Source organism: Falco naumanni, chromosome 15, assembly GCF_017639655.2.
Source record: "Falco naumanni isolate bFalNau1 chromosome 15, bFalNau1.pat, whole genome shotgun sequence".
NCBI classification, from domain to species: domain Eukaryota; kingdom Metazoa; phylum Chordata; class Aves; order Falconiformes; family Falconidae; genus Falco; species Falco naumanni.
The window spans coordinates 20,045,827-20,070,964 of NC_054068.1; the positions used below are offsets into that span (position 1 = coordinate 20,045,827).

The 25,138-nt window shown below is 37.6% G+C and overlaps 1 protein-coding gene across 1 annotated transcript in view; it reads left to right on the forward strand.

Annotated features, from left to right (window-relative positions):
• The first annotated feature begins 16,281 nt into the window (after window positions 1–16,281).
• SMPD3 (sphingomyelin phosphodiesterase 3) overlaps window positions 16,282–25,138 on the forward strand; it is a 120,746-nt gene continuing 111,889 nt past the window's right edge. Inside the window, exon 1 of the mRNA XM_040615114.1 lies at window positions 16,282–16,560. The gene's annotated coding sequence lies outside the window, so the exon portion shown is untranslated. The remainder of the gene's footprint in view (window positions 16,561–25,138) is intronic.

Sequence of the window (25,138 nt, forward strand, 5' to 3'; positions counted from 1 at the left end):
GAAGAGAAAACCATGGCAGACTTAATAGGCCCTGCAGAACCCAGTCTGTCCACAGGAACGAATACAGAAAAGTCACAGCTGAAAAGAACTGAGGAAGGCTTCAGAGAAGACTTCATAAGAAGTACATGTATAGGAAAGGCAGTCCTTTCTAAACTGAAAAGTGGAGCTGTACAACGGAGTCTGAATTTCCCTGCATGTTTTTGAGCCTCCTTTAAGCTATAACCACAGTAACACATAACTAACCAGTTCTCAGGCCCAACCTATGAGAAAGAGATCTTCATTATTGTCTTGGTGACTAGGATCAAATAATGAATTTCTTTCAAAAATGCTTTAAGTAGTACTTTCTGCGACAGCTAGTGTGCTGTGAATACTTTAGTCCTCCTTTTCCATGATGCTTGTAGGTTGTTCCCATTTCCTTATCTTTTTGTAGGCCATGAATTGCCTACAAAAAGATACGATCCCATTTTAAGACACCAGAGCAACTGAATCTGTTTCACTTTTCTACTTTTAGTTACCGTAAGAGCTACATTAGATTTCATGTTACACTGTAACATACTATATTTGCATATATTTACTGTGTTCCATAACTCAGTCTTTCAGCTTGATAAAACAGGGAGAAGATCACAGAATTGGAAAAATGTATTGTTTTGATATACCAAGTGATTTCAGAGCACATAGAGCAAAAGGAGGGGAAAGGAAAACATGACAAAGGTAAATATCTTAATTATTTGTAAAACATGCTAGTTTACATAACTATGTAACCGGTTATACATTTGAAAGAAGGTGTTTCTCAAGAATTTTTGTGGTAGCCAGGAAGATCCCTGCTGCAGGTCCCGCAAAACAGTGCAAGAAAAACGTAAACAAAATCAGGCATAGCTTGTCCTAGTGAAAGATGGGAACATTTTGCACAGAGATTACATTTTTGTTTGATTAAAACTTTAACAGTGCTCATGGCATTTAACAAATTAATTAATTTACTGGAAGATTAGTGTCAATGCTATGCCTTTTAGTAGAAACTTAACCTGCAAGTCAGAATTTCTGAAATGAGCAGGACAACTAGCATATTTCAAATACCAAATTAAGTCTCATTTAATGAAGCACATACGTAAGTCTAAAACAATCTCAAAAATCTATTGTAAGTAGGAACACTCTGTATTAGCAGAAAAAGAGGAGTTACTGTTAAAAGTAAAGCTAACAGATTAATGTTTTTCCTATTGCTTTGTGTTCTGACACGAAAAACAAATCCACTGCAGATGACAATGAAATCAAGACTGTCGAAGCGTTCATGAAAGTATAAGGAGAGGGAACTCTACTCCCAGAAACACCTGGTTTGCAGCCAAGGTACTCACCAACAAATTCAGATGCAAATCCTTGGTTTAGTTAAATTCAAACCTAGCTCCTAACATCCAAGCTCCTGGCCATCCAGACAGCATGTTTGCCTCAGTATTTCCTTGTGGGATTTCACACATTTACAGATAAATACTCGTGAAGAAACAAATACTAGGAGCTGCACCCTGAAAGCAAATCATTTAGAGATCAGAGCTCAAATGCAAAATGTCAAAGTTCAGGGACGAGATTATATTTCTCAGTGTGCTGTTGATAGTGTCTTTTTATTCTTTGGCTCACAGACAGTAATCTTCAAGTAATAAGAATTGTGTTGTGTTCCACCACGGCTTTTGCACACACAAGCTATGCAAAACACACTGCTGTCAAGATACACACAGTAACAAGGAATGAAAAAAAGGCTATTTGGCAGAAAGTCTCTCTCATTTGCAGAAGAAGTTATGTGTCTATTTCACAGCCTCTTTGATAATAAACACAGATAAAAGGACTTGACAGCTGTGCAGGGCTCCTTTCCAGTAAGTGGAGGGCATATGAAAACGTACATGATTTCTACATTTTCTGACTGAGAAACTGTACAGAGTATCAAGTCTTTGTACTTGCTAGTTCATTCTTAAATACATTCCATACCATTATCTTAAAATAGTCAAAGGGGAAGAAAAACCCCAACCCATCATTAAACTAAAGATGCTATTTAATTTCTATGTCCAAGAAGTGTTTCCAGAGGACTACAAGTATTTTTCAACACTTTTTATTTTGGTCTCCTGACTGAAAATGTAATTTCTCTTGGTCCTGTGGTATAAGCCTTGGCAAGTGATGCCTAATGACAACACCCTGATGTTCAGAAAACAGAAAACCTCTGTGATTTAGTAACAACACAAAGAACAGCTGTCTTATTTCAGTTCATGACCTATGATTAACTCTGCACCTCTTCTGTATTAGAGTTAGATTAAATGGTAAGTAAACATATTTCCTGCTAAGTTTTAATGTCAAGTGGCAACTGGATGATGCATAATTCTAACAAGTCTTAACTAAGTGAACAGGGTACCAGCACCACAGCATACAACTGTTGGTAATGGTAATTATTATCAAGTACAGTAAAAAATAAATCCATTTCACTGGATTCAGAAAATAGGGAAATGGTTTAAATGCTACGTTCATTTTCCCAGCCAACTTAGGAGAGCCACTGCCACTCTGTTGTATGGTACCTTACCTCAGAAGAGCACCTTTCATATCAGAAAGACAACAAAAACAAATACAAAGAATTTTTTTTGTTAGATATGGAAATAAACATACAAATCAGAACTGATATAATGTTAAGCTAGTTTAGGTTTGAAATGAAAGTTGCATAATTCTAAGTTATGATTCCTGTAATTAGAAATTGCATTCCACCACCTCTGTCATGAGACTTGACAGCACCTGCTTGCAGGAGTTTCATAGTGAACAGATGAGCAACTTCTGCTCTAAAAGCCACCCGCGAGCTGTTAAAACATAAGACAATACTATGTCTTTTATTTGCTGAACTTTGCTGGAATGCAGAGGAGATTGAAACGTTACTGTTTCGGTAAGAGCTGACAGGACTTAATCCAGTCTGAATCTTTACCCCGCTGTAACCTTTTATTTAGATGAGCTCTTGAGGGCCCAAATTCTTCTCTTCTTGGGTAAGTACTGTGCTTAATTGTGACGTGATTTTCTAAAGTCTGTGTGTCATGTGTTTGTGCAAAGGTATGTTTGCAGAATGGAAAGGTTTTGTGTTGCCTTCCTTTACTCTGAACCTATGCTTTGTTCAGCTCTGAGGAAGCAAATTGGAAAAAAATGAACTTGCAAGATACAGGAAATAAGGGGGTTTTATGATGCAAAGCACACAGTGTTAATATGAGCAGAACTGCCAGGTGTTAAATAAGCTTAATGAGGAGATCATGCACATCTTGACAAAAATCTTCTGGACACAATGCACAAAAATAGATAATGAAAACCCCAACAGTCAGTCTACCTCTTTTGGCTAATATTGAGCATGCTTTCATTAAGAACAAACCTTTAAAGCAAACCCTACACTAAAAGTTTTAAAATTCTGTTAGAGGAGCTAATGCTTTTTTCAGTTCTCATTCCCTATCCTTTACAAAAATCTGCATAAATTAACTTCATACCATGTTCAACAAATACACATAAAGATGATCAAAAGAGTATATTTTATTTCTGCATAAGTTGCAGAATTCCCTTGATTACTTGGGCATTCTAAGCATTTGAAAATGAAAGTATTTCACCCATCTGCCCAAATACATTACAGAACCTTTGACACCAATGATCTGGGGAGGTTCATAGCATAAATTAGGCAGGCCTGTTCCAATAAACTGACAAATACCTTTTACAAAACTGCTCAACCCTAAATGGTATATAGTAATTAGCATAGAAGGTACTTAATATCTCTTCAACACAACTAAATCCAACGCTTTGGGTTCCATGTGTGAAGAAATAGTTAAATACTTACAATCATTCATTATTTGGCTTTCTAATGCTATCACTTTCAAGAAAGATGCTGATTTTTATTAAATCTTTGGGACGCTTGTGATGCACTTGTTCAGCAACCATATCATTTTACTTATATACTAATACTGTCGCACAGCCAGTCTACTGCTCATGGCCATAAGGAGCTACACAGCTTTTCTAACTTTTACTTCCTTGTCTCCTAGAATCTGCTCTGATTTTGAATTTCAGAACTGTTTTTGCAATGGACAACACTATGCCTTATGGCCACTTGAAAATCATCTCCAACAATACATTACCTAATCTTAGGGCAGGACTGTATATATTCTATTCTATTCATAAATTTGAAACTCAGCACTAAGTTCATACTGTGTAAATTAGTTCAGATTCTCAGCTGCATTATAGCTTACCTTGGTAAAGAATATTTTTGTCTTAAATATGCTTCTTGCTATTTCTGAGTGACTGCCTCTTCTTTGTACTTAATGAGACAATTGCTGTTCACCCTCTCCAATTTTTAGACCTTCATCCTACTTCCTCTAGTTGCCTCTTTTCCAGACTAAAGGGTGCTAACCTACCAAGTTTTCACAATTTAAGTTGGAAAAAAGTAGGATGCACAAAGCTGGTTATAAATAAGCTACTTAATGCTGTAGTTCTTTGGGGATTAAGAACAGGGGTCTTCATGCCAGAAAAGTCTACAGCTACAAGACTACTGTTATACCTAGGAAACAGCCAGCCAAATAAACAGCAACCTACTTAAAATGCAGTTGAAAGAATAATGCAGAGTATTAACTTTAATTTCTTACTAAAGTAATTATTACAGGGTTGACAAGCTTATCTCCCAGTTAAAGCAGAGGGTAAATAAACACTTCTTCCAAAATAGCAAAATTGTATTATAAGGACTTCTAGATTTTAAATATACAATTTGAGTATTGGAAAGCTTGTTTTTAGCAGGGAATATTCCAATGGCAGTGGTGATTAAATAGCTTGCAATTTCTGGCACTTCTACTATCACATTCCCTTGAAATGCTGACTTACTACTTTTCTAGAGCGTATGCCTTTATGAAAGCTATTAGTGATAGACTGGGGAAAATTTTCCTTGGAGTAATAACTTGCCCCCCCTCCAGTCCAATTTTTTTATTCAGAAATCAGTGAAGATACAATTGTAAAAATAAAACAGAGTTGAGAAGGAGAAATGAGGAGTTATCTAAATGGCTTTAAATGAAAACACATTTCTGTTTGTTCTCAATTTCACAACTAAATGTCTTGTGGCAAATGCTCAGCACAGATAAAAGTTCATAATCGTTTTAATAACAATTTGCCTGCTGTTCAAATCCATTTTATTTTTTGGTTAACTGCAGATATTTTGGAAGGTATCATAAAATCACAAGAAACTGATTACATTGTTTTGCTGATTCAATTCATTTTTTTGTCACCGAGTGTGAAACTGCTAAAACACTAAACCTGGAAATTCAAGCAGGATGTCACACAGAAAAAGCACTCTGGAAAATAAATCAGGGTGTTCAATATCATCTTCACATTCTTTTAGTTACCACTGGAGAAAGGAAGTATTTAGCACAGAAATCCAATCTGGAACGAGTTTTTAGTCTTCACTGAGCATTTAACCTCAACAATATTCTGCAGCTAAGATGATCTTGCACCTATTGTATGGTTTGACGTAGTTTTACACCTACCAAAGCTAACAGTTTCAAAAAACACACTCAAGTGTCTGCAGGAGATAAAAGCAAGGAACTTGGCAGTTTATCACTTGAAAAACAAATCTCTCTCTGATAGTACAAACTAAAGATGTTTCACTGAAAGAGAATATTATGTCATACCAGAAAAAAATTAACCCCTCAAAATCTGAATCAGCAAGTCACTGAGATTTCTACCAAATTCATATGTTCACAATTCATTATGCCTCCTGATTATCTTGTTGAATTACATCTTTAGAGGAATTCAGAATTTAAATAATCAGTAAGTTTTTAAAACTAAACGCCTAATGGGAACATCTTAAATAAAAAACTTGTAGAACATACGGCTTTAAATGCCAAAATCTTCTAAACCCAGAAAATACAGGAGAAAATAATATCATAGACAGTATTTGGGTGGTAGAGGAGAGCTCATAGTTACTTAAGAACTTAACTTTTTTTCATCTTCAAGAAGCAAACAGATCTAGCAGGAAAGCCAACTAGCAAGATCACCCAAACCAAGGAAAAGTAGCCACAAATATCTTCAAATCTATTTTTTTTTCATCAAGAAAATTCGAAGGAAATAGAGAAGCTGCTGAGTTCTAGACTTTGGTCTGATCTTTTAATTTGCATCATTATGCAATATGTTAATTAAGTCTCATCCCTCTAACATTATTTTCTCAGAGGTTTCTGTTTTAGCAGGTAATGAAATCTATTCCATGAACCTTGTTAAACTTTGTCCTAACTTTTTGTAACAGCAAATTTTTCACCAGATAGCATATGGTTTCACTATGGACTAATACCTAATGAATCCTGTTTTAATTAGCTTAATCCTTCCCCCCTCCCTGTACTAGTTAACAATCTATACTCAGATCAAATTTTCCTGAAATAATCTGTTATTCAAAATTAATCTGAGAATCAAAGTTATTTTTTTACCAGAACCTAAGAAGGAAAAATGTTTATAGCAATTATTCAATATTAAACTAATGCGAATTATAAAGGATTCTGTAATTTCCCACCTTGGATGTCCAAACATAGGCAGCTTGATCTATGCTTACATATCTAAATTAATGGTATAGCTTTTCAAATACACTAATTATTTTATTGCCTAATAAGGCTAAACTAATTAAAACTTGCACAAACTCGAAATTTTCGAAGGGTTATGAAAGTGGCAAATACTTGGTTTTCATTTCCCAAACAGCTCACAGAAAGAACTGTATTTTGATATTATATTTTAATATTCACAAAAGAATTATATTTTAATGTTCTTGTATTAAAAAGTAACATAAGTAGCTTTATACTCCAATATAAATAAAACATTACACAAAACAGTAAAACCACCCATAACATCAATGTTGTCTCCTAAAAACAAAAACATCCAATTCAAATGAATAATGAAAGGCTTCAGCACAGTTTTTATGCTTACAATACTTACTTATAGATCATCTAATTTCCTCTTAGGGCTAATGTGGAAACTGGAAGCTCTTACCATATACAATCAATAATCCTCCTAGAAGCTTAGTGTGAGATATAGGAGCCATTGCCAAAAGCAGTAAGCCAGGAATTAAATTCATTTGGGCTTTTTGTTGTTTTGTTTTGTTGTTGTTTTTTTTTTTTAAAGGAAAAAGCAACACAAATATTTGCCAGCACCCGTCATTTAGCTTACTGACTTCTCCTTGTGAAGGATGTTCAAATTTTCTGAAGCTTTGTTTGACTGGCTGGACTTTATTAACATGATTTGAACTTGGAGAAAAAGGAACAAAACATTTTGGAGTTTAAGATTTCTGTGAAGTGTTTGTCACAACACAGAGGGAAAGTTCAGCTTATCAGTCTTTACTGCTATTAAACATTTTGGGCCCAGAAGAAGGTAGAGCCATTTTATCTGTGGGGTAAGAAATTATCTGGTTGTGTTATAAAGGGGAATTCTAATAAAAGATCACATCTGATAAAATGAACACACATTCTTCCTAGGAACAGCAAGAACCAGAAACAAGAACATTCAAATATTCAAGCCACTGCACATTTTAACTAGTGCTGTTCTTTGACAACATGACAAACATCCAACTATGTACAAAAATTTAAACTGACCTCTGAAATATTAACTATAAAGTCCAGCCAATATTTTCCAGTTTGTGTTCTTGAAGTCAAGCATAGAGAGCAACTCTTCCAGAAGTGATCTAGCTCTGACTGGGACTGGATAACATTTTTAGAGAATGATCAGAGCTGTCCACAATAAAAATGTTACATCAGGTACTCCCAAGAATGACCGCATCCAAATTACGACTGGAAATATAGCTCTAGTTCCATTTCTAGGTACAGTAGTAAAACTGGTTTAGATATGCAAATAAAAGCAGTTTTTAGAGCTGAAAAGATGCAAAATCTGAAAATAAGTATTCAGACTGATTTTTTGGCCTTTGTTAGCATTAAAGCACTGTTGGTATCTGATGGAAAAATTACATTGCAGTGATAATTACTTCTCTGTTATTCTATGGATTCATTCAGCTCAACAGTGTTAAGATACTTGCCCTTCTAAAGGCTAGCAACAGATTGAAATTGCTACTTGGTACTTAAAAAAGTTGCCTATAAAAATCTTAGCATATTCTTTTAAAAATAGGATCTAATATTTACACAGTATTTGCATAGCATGCTCACATTGTGTTTGTTATCTGACAGACAAATCTCTTGTGATACAATCATTGTTAAGGTTTTATTCAGGATCCATTTTTTCCCCCCTGAAGTACTTCCATATTCATGGCTGCCATTTTGCCTAATTTATGCCAAGCTGTTTAAATAATGTTTTTCCCTCTTCTGTGTTCCAAATCATAAATGTCTATCCAGCATGGATAGCACTGTGTATCAAATGCAAAGCCGTTTGTCCATCTTCTCCTATCTGCCTGTCTGCCCTCCTTTTCCTCTCTTTCTCTCAAAAGCAGTACTGCTGCAGAAAAGTATCTCCCATATGGTTCCAAAAAACCCCCAAAATGTAAAGTGCTATAGGGACTGGGAAGATGTGAAGTGAGGTAGAAGTTACAACCTCAAAGGAAGGGCCTCTTATTTGGAATTATTTCAATAAGTCACAAGCCAAATCTTAATATTTTTGATTTTGCTGAGCAAAAGCCAAACATCTTTTTGAGTCCAAATGTCTTTCACACAGTTCTCTGATATTCGCACTATCAAAACCCCTTTCTAAAATTGGTCATTTATCTAGTATAACTGAAAAGCTTCCCATCTAGTTACTCATGCTATAGGACATCGGTTGTACTGAACTTTGGGACATTTTAAACATTTTATCTCTACAATGTCATCTTAAGTAAAACATTTGGCAGACTTTAGAAAACCATACAAGAAATTCTCAATTAAATCATGCCTTGTCACTAACTTCTTGAAAGCAAGTAACCTTTCATGAAGGTTTTTAATGGGGATTTTGCTGAACCACTTAAGAAAATCATCTCGGAATGAACACTCACTATTTCTGTGGCAACCCATCATTTACGTGATTACCCAGAAGGGTATTTTAAATATCTCACAGACAGAAAGTGGTAATGTGTTCCAAAACAAGGAGCTTTTTACTGATGTCTGGCAGTGAAGTGTGTTCCTTGATACCTATTTTAATATATATAAAAATAAACTTTTCTGGTATTTTGAAAGTAACAATCTAACTCACAAATCCATCATGTTCAACGAATTCAGAACAATTTCTCAGCAGGTTTAAAAAGCCATAGAGCTCCTACTTTACATTAAAATATCTGACCTCTTAATACATTTCATTCATTCATTAAAAAAAAAATCTTTGTTTTATACCTGAATTTCCCACTTTCTCTACAGTCACTTAAATTTCCAAGTTATTAAAGTATACATCTTTTGATTGTGTTGAGTGATAGATCTGTAGGCACCTGTAAGTTCCCCCACCACTGGGCTATCCATAAAAATAAATATTAAGCATAATTTGGAGAGCTTTAAAGCCAAATGCAAGGACAAATTTTTAGATTTGCTGACAAATCATTGTTTTAATGTTATTTGTCTCAAGCTTTAAACAGAAGCTGTTCGTGCTCCTTCTCTCTGTAAGGGCAATTCAAACACTAAAAATGAAGGGAAATAATCAACAAAATCTGAGTCCTATGAAGAAGGTAGCCCATTATCTTGAAATAGCTGTAATCCTCAAAACCTGGCAATACTTGCAAGGGGAGAGAACTGCCAAAAATCAACTTCGGCGATTACACTCACTAATTGATACTAATTTCAGTTCTGATTAAATGGCAAGCCCCAAAATCAAGAAGGGACAAGCATTTAAAAAAATCAACATAATAAAGTAGTAATCACTCAAAAGTACAAACAACTAATCAGAAAAATGCTTAAATTTAGTAACTGAGCTGTAAGTGTGTTTCATGCACTGGGCATGTGCTGATTCTGTTTTGTTTTGTTTTTTAAATAAAGGGGAATGACCCCTTTACTGGGGACCTTTATATAATATATAAATCCAGTAATGAAGGAATCTGTCTGCATTCCCAAGGATGGACAGTGAAGAAGAAGGAATACAGATGAGTGTACAGCTCTCAACAGGAGGATCAAAAATCAGAGTAATTTTTATTTATCCAGTGAAACCAGGTTTGTCGTATCTACTACACTTCATTAAAATTGTTCACAGGACAAGAGCGTGACATGCCCTGCTGTCTCTGATTATTAGGGCAAGGCTAATAACTATCCTTGTGTTCTGTTGCTCACTTGGATGCTACAGTTATCCTGGACTTGAAAAAAGATAACCATTCTTACAGAAATCTGAAGCAGAGTCTACTACTCTGGATAAATACACTGCTTAAAAATTGACAAATCCAACCATAATTGTTCAATTTGCTGAGTGACAACAAGATCTGAAGCTGAAAATAAATGTTTGACTCCTGCTTCACTGTCTTTTGTACACTCTACCAAGGAACACAATAATGGATTGTGTGCCCTCAGCCTAAGCTTATGTGTTTTCCTGTAGTTACTCTCTAATTATAATCATTCACTTTTACCTGGTTTTCCACTAAGATCTGCAAAGACCTCAAGACATTTCTCAGCTGGGCTTTGAAATGAGATCACTTAGATTTCTAATGAACAAATAAGAGAAAGGTTGAGAGAGAAAGAAAAAGACCAAAAAAAATATAAAATTTCAGACTGCTTTCCAACACTGATGAGGTAGAAAAAAACCCTTACCTACAAACCTGAAAACATCTTGTTCCCTGAAGATATCATCCACATACTGGATAAATCATTCACCTTGGTCACCTCATAAGAGGTAACAAAACCTCTTATGATTTTGACCTTAGTAAAATTTTTAGTACTATAGTTGTCTTGAATATAAACTCAGAGTTGAGAGAAATATTGAGAGAAAAAAAGTACAAAAAAGGCGCTTTATTGTAGTTATTTTTAACTCAACATTTTCTAAATACAGTCTGCTCTATATAGTTGATTTGATTGCAATTTGTATTTGTGAAACCTTTCAACAACATATCACTTTTGATAAAAAAGCTTGTAGTTAAAAGCATAAAAGTGATTAAAATGAAGTTTCTGGTGGTAGCCTGAAGAAAGTTTTATTGGGCTGTACCCAGTAACAACACTAAAACGGTGTGTCCGTCCGTCCCGTCCCCTCCCCCCCCCTTTAGACTGCAATAGAAATAACCTGTCATGCTCAAAAATGTTCTTAGATTGTAAGTATTGCTTTTTTTTTCCCCTGCTAAAGAAAGATAATTCTCATCCATACCAATAAAAATTTCCCTCCATAAATTATGGGCAGCCTCAAGCTAACTTCATGTATCATAAATACCAAATGAGAATACTAACTGTCAAGTACTAGATGTCTTCATGTCTTAATCTATGGTAACTTGCCTTCCGGTTGTATGGTCCAGTAAGTGATTTAAAATCAATTTTATAAGGCTGTAATAATGGTTTTATACACTACAGGCCTTCAGTTCTTGATGGTAAGCTGAATTTAGAAGCAATTGCTACTCTCTCGTCATGCAAATCCAAGTAATATTGAAAGTCAGGGTTTATGGGCATTATTTTGACTGTGTAGCTAGGAAGCTGAATTAAATAGTATTTTTATTTTTACAGATTTGATGTTCAATTAGCACATACCTTTTCCTAAACTTAATTATGGAGTCATGTCATGTTTGCCTGCCTTTCAGAAACAGAGACTTGAAATGCCACTCCATTAAAGAAGTTAAACTAAAGGTGCAGCAGAAGATTAAGGGAACTTGCTTTTTGGCAACTTTGCCAGTAAAATATTTTTCATGATCAATACAACACTATTAATGGAAGATCAACCTAACTTTATTCTCCTGATCAACTTTTACCTCCTAATAGTTCCAGATATGGTATAGTCATTATGAGACCCCTTATCCTTCCTTCTTTGCTGACAGCAGGACAGTCAGTATAATCAATTCTCTTTTCTTTACAAAAAGGACAGCTGCCTTATGATGAACAAGGCATAGATAGGTCTTTCTCTCTTACAAAAAAATATTCCTGACTCAAGTTTTTTTGCTCTTCATGTAGGCTCCACAATGAGGGTGTTAGGAGCCACAGCATAAAGGTAGACTGAAAAATTAATTCCCCACTGTGGATACTAATAAATGAAAGTATACAATTAAATCATATTATAATTAAAAAAATGTTTTCATAGCAGTGACAGAACAGAAATTGCAGGCAATAATTCCAATACTTACCCCATTACCTTAGTCTTCACTATAGCTTGCTTTCTCTGCTGGTTTTGTTCTCTGCTTTAATTCGCTTACCTGACTGCTTTCCAACAATACCACACAATTAGAGACACTGCACTGTGCTCCATTTCATTTCTGCTAACACGACAGCTGTAGTCACCTTCTGTGAAGTCAACTCAATCATCTTCTTGCATTCCCCAATTCTTTGAGAATTACCAGAAAATGCTGGACTGTCTAATTAGTGCCTTTTAGCATTATTTTCTGACATTTTGCCTTTCATGACTCTGAAATCTTGCACATCTACAACTATTTCACACTTTTTTGCTCCTGGTTTATTAACTGATACTCTAGAAGCAATTGCTTTCTCAGTTCAGCCAGTTTTTTTCTGTGTATTTGATATCTATGCTTCAATAATGATAAACAAACCATTACAACTACATGCATAGAATACTGTGCCATGGTATCTCATACTGATAAAAGATTTAACTTCAAATGGCAGAATCATGAAAGAGTTATGCAGGACATCTCAAATCAGTTTTCAGTATTCTCTATGTGAACTAGGTCTAAAAAAAATTTCAAAACCTTATTTAGATAGTGACTGCTTAAGGGCAGATCAAGGTTGTCTCTAAGAAGGATTTTTTTAAAGCGCTTGTTGCATTTTTGAGTAATTACCTAGAATTTATTCTTTTATATATCCTTCTTACTATATATGACTGTGTCATTTATTTTAGCTATACCATTTGGCACAATCTCTGCTTTTCTATTCTGTTATCAATTAGACAGAGATTCTTCTTCCTTTATTTCAATTTCTCAGTTTATTTCTTTGCAAGGAAAAGAAAGGGTTGACCCTGTATGGTTATAGTTTATCTAGGATGAGAAAATGGAGGTAGCGAGGATGAATCATGACATCTGCTGTTCTTTCACTTAATGAAAGAAAACCTGTGGAAGCACAATTGGGCAATCCTTAGACAGAATGATCAGTGATCCTTCAGTATGTCTAATTAAACGTTTACTAAGCCCATCAATAAGAATTTGGATGTATAACAAACTGAAAAGAAGCAACACATTGAGACATCTGTAGAAAATGACATTAATAATCTTTTCTTGCTTTCCTTCATAAGATAGATGAACTGCTGAGATAAACACAGAAATTTGATTGAAATTGGGAAGAAATTTAATCTTCTCTCTGGGTTTCCCTGAATCTGTTTTACATGTGCAGGAAAATGGGAGTCTGTCTGCAGGGTAAGCAGACCGGTTGCTGCTGACAACAGCACACTACAGCTGCTGTTAGCAGAAACTAGGATCCATGAATCCAGTTATTCAGCTGTACTTGAATAGCTGACAACTGCCTGTGTTAAGATCTTAAAGAACTTTTCATATTTGATTTGATAAAGGTATTCCACTTTTACTTCTGTCTAGAATCATGTATAACTGTAACAAACTTAACGAAGGCAGTCCAAACTCCAGTTTCAAAGGTAATTCTCAGGAATTTCTATGTGAGTTTGGAAGCAAAGTGATGTTTGTTCTTCTATTTTGGTGCTCAAAAGGTTACAGTTCAGAACTGGGGGTATGAAAGAGAAGAGGAGAGTAGGAAAGATGTGAGATCTGAGGTTTGGATTAACTAGATTACCTGCAACTTGTATAAAATTGGTTTGGTCACTAAGTCCTTTAATTGAAAGATAATCTGAGCTTTGTTACTGTTTGAATAATACATTTAATTATTCACAACTAGTTTGAAAGTATTATGCATGTGTTTCTATTTCAATTTTTCTGCTTTGCAAAGCAGAAAATGGTTATTGCTTTAGTAGGACCCTTTCAGCTGACAGAAGGGCAAACCTGGCTTCATTAAGATTAATGGTGGAGGGAAACAAAAAGCAATGAGCAGGGAGTTGCAGTGGCTCTCCTCCACATTAGCACCAAAAGGCTTGCTTATTTGTTGTCTTGTAATTTGGGAGTGCCCACAGCTGCACATACTACTGAAGGTTTTCCTCAACTATACAGTTTACCTCAATGAGGCTCTTTATCAGTGCAAGTTTCCTACTGTCTCAGACACAGCATACACTCGCTGGAAAGGGCACTCAAATAGCACACCAAAGCCCTACTTTTGAGGAAGTACATTCTATTCTTACTTGAATGTGAAGGAAATGACAAAAGGAAGAAATTGTTTTGCATTATTTGTTCTTCACTATACCAATGACTAATTTTTAAGAGTCAGTACTGAAAGTGAAGCATTTGCCTTATAGTTCCGTACTTTCCACACCTACAGTTTGCTTTCATCAAATAGAAGTTGTAATAAATTAAATACTGTTTTAAACTTACCTACCAAACTTAGCTAAAACTGTATAATGCTGAAAAATTCCAGTTAGGGAACTGAGAATACGTAATTCTGTTCTAAGTGAGTCTTGTGAAAACACTGGGGAAGGTACTTCAGGAAGCAATTTAGTAGTCACCATTTAGCAAAGATTAGAACAATTATCAAACAGCTGTATATATTTCACAGACTTTACTTACACCGTGATCAAGTTAGTACGCTGGTGGCATATAATGTAGTACCAGATCAGGCATCCCTTACAACACAAATCAGACAGTACTTTAAATCCAAGAATCACTACGCAACATGTAATATCAGGGTCAGTGTCAACTTCTCACCTTTTCAGGATACCTGCAGAAGTGAACTTGCTCAGTAGGGCTGGGTGATCAAGTTGCTATCAACAAAACCCATTACATTTAAGAACTATCCAAGAAAGCACCTGAAAGGGGGTAAGAAATCATTATAATCTCTACCCAATGAAAAAAAGAAGCAGTAAACCTAACTTCTTCTGCATCACTAGCTTAGAATAAACCACACAGGAATGAAGACAACCTAAAGGAAGGTTTTGCTAATGTAGTATAAATAAAACACACTGCTTAGTTTAATTTGATTGTCCTAGCTTTCTGTCATATTGCTTGCGATACAGTTGCTAAAAAAACAACCTAGATGAAGGTTGGACGTCAGGGTTTCAAAGCAGCAATAGCAGGGGCACACATGCAACCCAAACATATAGGAATCTGTATGTAAGCCTTCAGCACCTTTCAACACCACGTAATTCAGGGCGAGAGATGGGCTAGTCCTCAAACTTCTAAATTAACTTGTTAAACTTAACTTTTCTTAAACAACTCTTGAAGGAGTCTTCTGTTGTGATTATTACCAAAAGTGTACATTAACTTCTAACTAAAACTGCACTAATAATAGCTTTTTCTTTTGATGAGCAAGTAAATAGAAAATCTGCTTGGGAATAACTTATAAATGAACCAATACATTAACTAACACACCCTGCTTCATAAAATGCTTCATAACTATCTGAAGAGCTCTGTATAAACATTAGTATTAGAGATGCCTTTCTGAAAGGCAGCTGCAATTGGGTTACAGTCGGGTTTGCTATGTTTTTTACAGGGCTTTGCATTTGATTAGCAAGGCAGAGTCCTGACTGTTTAGCTGCTTACGTGTATCTTCTAGCTTGTGAATCTCGGTGAGAGGGAGGGCGGGAGGGAGCACAGCTTTCAGGACTTTCTCAAAGACCGTAAGAACTATAAAATCACTTTTTTGCCCTCTCCCCTAAGCAAGCCCCTAACACCGCAGGGCTGTAATATCCCAAGCTTTTGATTTTAAAAAGGGGGAATAAAAGAAACCAAATAACAGAGAAGAAACGTTTTGAAAAGCCTCCACAAAGAGCGTAGCGACCCACGGAGGACGTACCGGCGCGGAGCAGCCCCGGCAGGGCGGGAGACGCGCTGTCGCTCCGAGGGAACCCACCGCCGGAGAGGCGCAAGGCCGCGGCGGCCAGGCGGGCCGGGGGGCAGCGGCCCCCTCACGGCGGGAGGCGCCGCCCAACCGAGCCCCGGCGCTCCGCCAGCCACGGGACTACAGCTCCCGGCCGCCCGCGGGAGCACGGCCGCCTCCCCCCGCCGCGGGGGCGGCTGGGAAGCGTGGCCATTCCCGCCCTTTCTGCTCGGCCGCGCCCGCGCTGCCGGGTCTCCGCCTGCGGCGGCAGCGGGGCGGGGCGGAGCGGCCGCAGCGCCGCGCAGCGAGGCGGGAGGCGGGCGGCGGCGCGGCCCTCCCGCGCCCAGGGGCGGGGAGCGCGGCGCCGGCCCCGCCTGTGGCGCTCCGTGGAGCTGTTCAGCGCCCAGGTGCTGAGTCTCCCCCAGGCTTACGGAGGCTCCGGCGGCGCTCCCTGCCCACCGCTTCCCGGCGCGGCCATGGCCCCGGCGCTCAGCCGCCTCCGCCAGGCACTCTGAGCGCCCGCCCGCCCGCCGCTCCCCGGCGTGGATGCAGCAGCTCCAGGCGCCCCTGGCTCCGCGGGGGAACGCGGCAGGTAAAGGCTCTCCCTCCCCGCCCATCCGCATTGCATACCCGCCGCCCCGCTGCCCCGAGCTGCCCGCGGGGCCCGGCTCCAGGGGCTTTTGCCTGCCCGAGAGCCGGAGGCTGATGGAGACGCGAGTTGCCTGGCAGGGAGCGAGCGCGGGCAGGGGGACCGCGGGGAACAAAGCGGTGCAGTGCATATGCTTTTTAAGTAGTTTCGTTATTTTGATTTCCGGGGAGGGTGGGAAGGGAAGAGAAGAGAGGGACGGCTGGTTAACTGCAAATATCCCTGCTTGGCTATATTCAGGAAACAAACCACCTAAATATATTGATTTGCTCTTGGAATCATGTTAGGCAGCAGAAAAGATAAAGGCAGTGTTTGTCACACAGGTAAGGTAGTGCTATAGTCAAGACTGCAAAATGGTTTCCTTGAGTACCCTCTCCTTAGCTGTAGTGCTCATACAGATTTTGCATGGCAAGAATTTCTTACTAGCCCCACCAAAGAGCTAGGATAAGCAGCAGAAGGTTAGAGCCAGAGTAGCAGGCACAGTGTTTCTGTGAATAGGTGTCAGGAAAGAGAGGAAAAAATTCCACTGTGTTTAAGGCAAGTTACATCCTACATGAAGTCATTTACAGCCAAGCGTTGTGCTGCTATGCCTGATACTTAAGGCTTCCTCTTAGTGCTGGGTGATGAACAGGGAACTGAGCAAGCATATTAAACACCCATAATCAAGCAGCAAGTGTTCTTAACCACTTGTGTGTGTAGTAGCTTGTGTTGTCAAAGGATTGGTGAGTATTCCTTAGCCACCCTAGATAAAGTAGGCTGCAGCTGTACATATATATATATTTAAATCAGTAATACAGGATGACTTACAATTTTTCAGAGTGGCATGGGAAGGGGGAGGTTGGCAAAACAGAAACAGCAGTTTTCTTGGGCGTAGATAGTGAGAAAAGTTTAACCTAGGAGACTTCATGCAGCCAGACAAGGAACTTGCACCATTTCTGTGCTGATTTTGACAAGAAACTGAAGGACCAAATGCAGATTTTAAAAGTGCTTCCTTTAGAAAATCAAAGGCAGTCTAATTAGCGTACTCTTAATGCTTCTGCCCTGTATCAAGAAAGAATTTCTTTGTGTATAAGGCATCCCCTGCTTCCCATGGTAGTATATCATGTATTAAACCAGCAAAAAGAGCCAGAAAGGCAATTGCTGGGATCAGAAAGGCAGGTGTTTAAAACTAAGTTGTTGTGACTCGCAGCAGTTCCCATGTTATTAAAGATTCTCCAGCCTGGATAGAAACATAGTTGTTCTCATATTTCATTGACTTGGCTTTTTTTTTTTTTTTTTTTTTTACTACTGATTATAAGGTTCAAGTACATAATTCATTTCCAGGATAGCATGCACTTAATTTGTTTCATATAGGCTGCACTTCAACAGTTTTTGTGCTTTACTGTAATAAAGGAAGGTGAACAGATTGAGTACCATCTCACAGTCACTGCACATCCAAAAACTCCCCATCCAGTGGGCACCTTGGACATGCAGAGGCATAACATCAGGCCCTTAAAAGCAGCCTTTTAAGAATTGAGTTAACAATTATAATAGCACATAACTGTAAAATTAAAAATAAATGTGTGCATATGACTGCATGCAAGGTAAGCTCCACGCCCTCACCCCCCCCACCACCCACCACCCCCCGCCTCAGGCCAATAGAATTAAAAGATTTCCTGACATAGCTCCTCCCTACCTCTGCCTTTTAGTCTCAGCACCATAGAAGCCTCAGAGCACATGATCGGCTATGTGTGATTTAAGCTATACTATTGAATTTTTTCCATGGGGAACAGTTACTATAGAATGACAAGTCAACCATTTTGATCTTAACAGATCTAGCTCTGTTTAGTGATGGTAACCATAGCATACACTGCTTAACCCAGTCTCAATATCTCACTGTGGCAGTTTGCTTCTAATTTAAAAGGACACTGTTAAATCTTAAAATAGGTTCTCATTTTTGCGTAGGAATGAAAGAGGCTTAATACCAGAAGGGCACTGTAGACATTTCAGTTGTGTATTTTCAGTTGCTGCTGCCTGCAACAGCTCTTGAGAAGCCCCTAAAATATCAGAAGGGCTAAGCAGCATGCTCTGACCACACCCCTACATTGCCATAATTCATAAACTGAGACTCTGTGCTTGCTGCCACATTTGTATTTTTACCTGGTCAGTGAGGACAAAGACAAAGCTGCTTTGTGCTAATAAAGCTAGTGCAGAATGCTTTTAATAATCTGATCTGGTCTTCCCAAAATATCTTAAAAAGGACACTTCTGTTACCCTGACATTGTTTATGCTAAAGGCTATTGCAAATGGAACATTTATGCTAATTACTTATATGTCAGCTCGGGCAATAAACAATCAATATTTTTCTGATGTAGGACCCATTGCAACTTTCCCTGTCCAGTTATGCATTCAGCACCGTACAGTAAATCTCAAGTTGCAATCTCTTTGTGGAAATGTTTATTTTAACTTCTATAGTAGACTGCTGAAGTCATGGAAATGTTTCCATTACACTTAAGTAAAAGCCCGTTTTTCAAAAAGACTTGCACAAAAAACTGACCTGGAAATATTTTCAACATTAGAGCCACAGTTATGGTCACAATATGCAGCAACACAGTAAGCGGTTTTTTTTAAAGATTAAAAAAATCCTTATAAGCACAATCTGTACAAAAATGCTACAGTTAAAAATCAACAAGTGCTGTTGAAGAGCAGAGACTAGTGCTTTTTTACTGTTGTCTGTATGAGGGAGATTGGCAAGACACATACCTTTATGAAAGAGAACCGGGGTACCCTGCATTACTAAAAAGATCTTTTAATATGGTGTTCTGCTACCTGGATTATGGCTGTGATGGCCTAAATATTTTCTACAACTCTAAACAGAGAAACAAATAATTTTATGTATTGTATAGTTCCAATTTCCTGCTTGAATTCTAGCAAAGTTTGGCATTAAATATAGCTAGATTTGACTTATCCCCATAAATATCTTTAAATTGTTAGTATGATACTCCCAATTCCACCCTTCACAGAAGATATTTAAATGCACAATGCAATAAGCAGTTACTGAACTCTTACAAGAGAGGGCCTGCTAACTCAAAAGGAGTAATCCCAGTGACTTCCTTCAAGTAGGAAGTAATAGTCTCAGTAATTTTTGAAGGTACAGCTCCTAACTTGCAAATATTTAACTATAAGTTTTAAGCATTTGTAGCAAGTTCTCTGCAACACTGAAAAGTAAACAGAAGAAAATTGTAGCTGCTCTCCAAGCATGATTGCTATAATCCTGTAGTTTTATGTATCACAGGTCAGACTCACTGTAAAATCTGGGAAAACGTTAGACTATGTTTGAATTATGCCATTGTTGTAAAAAGGAAGAGTCCGTAATTTGATCTGACAATATAATGCTGACAAAGCTTTGTGCAGAAATATTCGATTCTGTTTTATTTTGTCTTGAACAACAAGTTTCTGAGAAACATGTAGTTTGGGGACAGTATCTATGCAGAATTATAATGAATACAAGATCTTCCTTCCTGCTTAAGTTCTACTCAACTTTGTTTCTAGTGTTTGGGATGGGGGGTAAGAAAAAGATGGTGGGATAACGGACAAACTCTGCACGTAAAGTTGTATTTATTCACTGGGAAGTAATCAGATTTTAATGATTCCCCACTTAATCATGCAAATACTGCCCTTTGATGGCTATGCTGTCAGGGTCACTCAGCTTTTACTCTAAAAGCAGGCAGAATGCTGCCATACCTTAATGAAGTGATCGGCAAACATCCTCTTAACTCAAAGCAGAAGCAAGCAACTTCATGATTATAGGAAATCTCAGTGAAGGTGAGAGAAGCTGAGAAATCTCTCAGTCTTGAATCCTGTGCTACAAATCTGAGGTTTAACAAGTATATTTAAAGAACAGAGAGAAAGCACTCAGTGTGTGAGCTGACCCCAGTCTCCTCAATGGGAGTGGATGCCTGGGCAGCATGCCTGCTGTTCTGCCTCTGTGATGATTATTCCCTCTGGCTGCTGGCCTACTAGGCTTCAGGTTAAACGCTACTTTGTCTTCTTCACTCACCTGCTATTCTACAGATTGCATAGATGATGTGCCTGGACTAGCACCTGTTTGCAAGAACTGCACAAAATAACTTACTCTGTCATTCTTCGGGTTTCTTTTTTGCTTTTTTTTTTTTTTTTTGAGACTTGTCTGAGGCTGCTATTAAAAAGTTAGTGGGTTCCTTTTTTTACTTAAACCTCCTGCTACTTGTCCTCAAAAAAATGCAACTTCATAACATTTGCAAATACAGCCATCTTAGCTATTCCATATGAAACACACAGGACCAAATTCTTTAAAATTTCTGAAACAGCCAGAATTTCCATTAGCTTCAGTTTAAGATGGTTATACAGTCTTCTTTAGATTTGGACCCAAGATGCCTCAGGCATTATAAAAGAAGAGTCATCTATGTACAAGCATAGATGTACAAACTTATACATCTATGTACAAGATAGCCTGTCTGTCCATTTAGCTTTACACCTGCAGATAGGGATTATTCTTGCTTACATTTGCAGGTGGGGAGCAGCTCTGGTGACATAATTTGGTATCTTTACTTTGAATGTGCATTAAAATTTCAGCATTGCAAATACAGAGTGAATAAACATTAAATTGGCATCCTAAAAATATGGGGAAAAAATCTTAAAGGTGCCCTTTGTTAACATTCCCACAGCATATGTTTAAACTTGCACTTTGGAAATTAGCATGTGACCTATGACACAGCTCAATTACAGAACCAGAACAAGATTTAACAACTATTCAGTTCTGAGATCATTCAGAGTGCATGTTCTTCATATAATCAAGAGGATGTTTACTCCAGAAATATGTTACCAGAAAACGGGTTACAATTAGACAACATAAGCCGAGAAGTTCTGATTTAAATACCAAGTATTTACTTGTACACCAAGGCTCAGACTTATATCACTGTTTCATGGGAAAAATACCACAAGATGCACTGTGAGTTCAGTGCAAACTGCAGAGAGCATGTGCTAGGCACTGTTCCGAGTAGCTGAATGCTGCCTTAAAGAATACACTTAAGGAAAAAGTTTAATGTGGTTACTGTATAATCACACACACCCCACTCCCTTGCCTGCTAAAAGGCACCAACTTGAACAGGATTCTGTTACTGTTACATAATTTCAAAGTTTAACTACATACAGCTCCTTAAATCTAAAAGCTGAGATAATAAATGCAATACAAGTATTTTCTCTGTGCTACTTAAGATTTCTGTCAACTACTGCAACTCAAGCATAATCTATTTCAGTATTAACAATAGCAAAAATAACCTCCAAAGTGACAAGCCATATCTGCCACTCAAAAGTACACAAGTTTTTAATGTATTTTAGAAACTGACTGAAGGAGAAGAGAGAGAATCACAGGATTCCATCTGTCCCTCTTGACTATTTCTTAACAAGTTAACATTTGATTAACAGTTTTGCTTCAAATGTTTGGGGGTTTTTTGGTTCTTTTCCACCTATGCTGTGCTTCAAGTACAGTAGAAGCTATTCACTTTTAAGCAGAATGTCTTGCTTTAATCTCTCTGCCAAAAGAGGAGTTAAATAGTAACTTTACTCCCTTTGCTTACCCAAACATTGTCAAAGCCATGTTGGAAAAAGGGGTAAAAATCCGTAGACTCCTTTAGGGTAACTGCAAAGAGGCTAGCAGAAAGATCACTCACCACAGGAAGTTGTACGGCTTGTTTTCTTTCTTTACAAAGCAGTTACTGGATGGAGAAAAGGCAGTTTAATCCTGCCTGGGAAGAGGTAATACTACCTCAAAAAAATTAGCAGCTATCAGTTGAGGGGCTGTAGTTTTCTATACAGGCTACTCCACCCTTCCCCTATTGCTAGTCAGAACTGTCTGTCACTGATACCAAAATCAATGAGAAATTCTAATGATAAGTGAAGACACATCAAAATAGTAAGTGTGCCCTGAAACACTTCAAATATCACAGACTGGGAAAAAAAAAATAATCAGTTCCTGGCTCCTCAGCACAGTTAACTTCCGTGAAATTGGTCCTGTCATAAAGATAAGAGATCAGAGTGTCATAGCTTTCTCTATAGAAGTGCTTCATCCAGCTCAAAGCTGAACTCCACTGATGACCCTACCAGCAGAAGGAAAAGCAGGGAGAGTCTAGAAAACACAACAAAGTCATAAGTATCTTATCCAAGCTAAAGAACTGGCAGAGACCAATAAAGATAGATAAGAATCTTCTTGATTTTATTATTTCCATGCGGGCTCGGACATGTTTGTAAATCTATTCAGAAAGTAGAAAAAAGGTTGTGTTGTCTTGTCCCCAGGAGTGAGAGCAAAGAAGGACAAAATCCATGTTGGAATCCCTTTGAATCTGAGAGAGAAAGAAAGAGAGGAAAAAACCCTGACAATTAGTGCCTATAATTAATTCCTGAGCATAAATATACATATTTTGCTGACACACACTGGAGATGAGGATTCTTTTCTCTAGCCATAGAGGATGCATATACCATCACATTTTCATGATGAAACATAATGTTCTTTAGAGCTTTAACTTTAAGCTGCATGTACCCTTCAAACATGGCAAGGCAATGCAAAAGTGAAGATGACTGTATTATCTAAAAACAGCACTTCATTGTTTCCAGTCCTGGGGAAACTTTTCTTACTCCCACACCAAAGGTGGAAAAATTACTGAAAAAAGCCTGTCCTGATAAGGTGCAATTATGTAGATTACTCTAGTTGCTGCCAGGGTATCAGCTATACGATAAGCATTCCTTTGAAAGAACAATGTACAATGAAAATGAAGCACAAGTAGTTGGCTACCTACCACAGACCGGCAGACCTAATTCCAATTGTATACTGCTGTAAATGGATGGGCATATCTTGGGTATAAAACGATTTTTATTCACTGAGAGAAAGCCCTTCATTTTTCATTTCAGCTTCCTTGTTAAACTATTAATTTTCAAATAACATGAGTGACAGAAATAGATAATTGCAACTTTTTAAAAACCAGCCTTCTGATCACTTCTCAGAACCTCCAGCTTTTCCAAAGCAAAACAGTAATGCAGCCAAGGTACATAAGGTGAAACGGTACAGGCACAGCTAAATCTTTATTGAACATAGAAACCTGTACTGAAGTTTCCCTGACACACAGCCCACAGGCTGCTGATGCACACATCTAATTACATTAGTCTTCGTTTCAGTCCTGCAAGAAAAGGCTATGGAACACAAGAGTCAATCTACAGGTGCAGAACACTACCTTACCAGATCACTAGGTCAGCACAAAATAAATATTCCTTCATGTGCTCACTGTTTTGACTTTGCAAGACAGTTTGCACCACCAAGTTACCACAAACATGAAGAGTTCATCTCTGCCAGCTGATATGATGCTTGATTTCATTATTTCACAATGGTAAGGTCCTTCATTAATCTTGCAGGCTTTTCACACTAAACTTTCTCAGAAAGAAAAAGCTAAGCTCAGTCCTAAAAGAAACAAACTAAAAAAACACCCCATAGGTTTCCATTCAAGTTAATAATTCTCCTTAGGTCCTAATGCTTTTGGTTATTATTTTCCCCTCTATTTTCTCTCACACAACTAAGTTTCAAGTGTCACACCACAGAGGGGGGAAAAGGATTTTTTGTTTGTTTAGTTATTGTTAATAACTACTTCCATTAGATCCATTCGCTCCTTCACCTGGTGGTCTGCCAGTAGCTACCTACAGTTCTTAGAAAGTGTTCCATAACATGTCCGCAAAGAAAGCTTTCCTCATTTTCAAATGTATGCATTTCTTTCCCATAGAAGCTAGGAAAATCCTGACAGATGGAAGAACCAGTAAACAGCTTTGGCCCTGGAAAGGCTGCATATTAACTCTATGTCAAGCAGAGATTACAGATCTAATTTCATAATCTGCCTTCTGAAGAGCTACTTCCAACAATGCTGCAGGGCCCAGCTCCAGATTTTTTCATTCAAAACTTACCTATGCAGAGTCTTTATGTCTGCACCACAAGTTATATCATATCATATAATTAATTTTTACAGAATATGGAAAATTATTTAATCCAACTTCTTATTGAACCCATTATAAGTGAGTGGAACAGCCTGCCTTGTTTTAGAAAGTATAAAAAAGATTAATAAGCTCTACACAGTGATGCTTCTGTTACTTCAGGATGTTGCAGACAAGCATGTCTTGGTAACTGGAAGTGTGGCTTATTCAGGTAGTTTTAATAAAATGTACATCTGTTTCATTAGAATACAATGTAAAAACTATGATGAAGCTAAGCCTCTGTATTTTCCATGACAGAAAGATTTTATTAACCTAATGCAAAAGTGAAGTTTTTATTCACTTCACACTTCCTTAACTATATTGGTTCAGATTTTGACTGATTTATTAACAGGAATACTCTTTGGTAACTGAGATTATTTAAAGCACAAAACTTTGAAATCTTGTGAGGCCTAATGATTTTTCTTTTTGCAGAGGGAATTAATTGAGAGATTCCTTTTAGTTAATAGGATGCTAAATAGTAGCTAGCTCCTTCTAG